Source organism: Pseudophryne corroboree, chromosome 4 (genome assembly GCF_028390025.1).
Source record: "Pseudophryne corroboree isolate aPseCor3 chromosome 4, aPseCor3.hap2, whole genome shotgun sequence".
Taxonomy (NCBI): Eukaryota; Metazoa; Chordata; class Amphibia; order Anura; family Myobatrachidae; genus Pseudophryne; species Pseudophryne corroboree.
In genome coordinates, this window is record NC_086447.1 from 913,653,353 (window position 1) to 913,654,042 (window position 690).

The window sequence follows — 690 nt, forward strand, 5'->3', positions numbered from 1 at the left end:
AAATGTCAAATGACTGAGGGTAATCACCTGGTAGAGATTCTGTTTGCTAAAAGGCTAGATCCTTATAGATAACAAAGCATTTAAGAGAAAAGTATGATTATTAAAGATACAAAAGACCATTGATAAATAAGCCTAAAGGCAAAGCCAATTGTAGATAAATAGAAGGTTTGCGGGAAAGTTGGATAAGGAATAGGTACGTTTCAGAAGTTGCTCTAACACTTCTGCTGTTTGTGATCAGAGGTCACAATCTTACTGCACTTGATATTCCCAAGAGGTCACCCTACTAGGTACTGATCAGGCTTATCAGCGCTTAGCTTCCAAGGTCGGATGAGATTGGGCTTTGCTGCTGAAATATGGCAGTAATAAACACTAGGACACAAATGAGAGAGTGTAATGAGTAGTGAGCAACAAGGTACTTCTGCTGTCCAGTTTCTAGCGCAGATTCTCTGTTGCTGTGAGCATTGCAGAGAGTGGTCTCGCATCTGGATGAGATGGTACTAAAAATAGAAGTGAGATATGCTCAGAATAGGGAGGAAACCCTGCCTTCTGCTGTCCACTGTCTTATATAGATATATAGCGGACAGTGGATGAGAGAGGTGGGTTAGGCTTACCTATTGAAAAAAAGGGTGGAGGGAAAATTAGAAGAAGGAGAAGAAATGGTGTAATACCCTGAAGGAATGTAATACCCTG

General features: G+C 40.9%; 1 pseudogene; it reads right to left on the bottom strand.

The window, feature by feature from the left end:
* Window positions 1-246: 246 nt before the first annotated feature.
* On the bottom strand, window positions 247-365 carry LOC134913818 (5S ribosomal RNA; annotated as a pseudogene).
* Window positions 366-690: the final 325 nt, after the last annotated feature.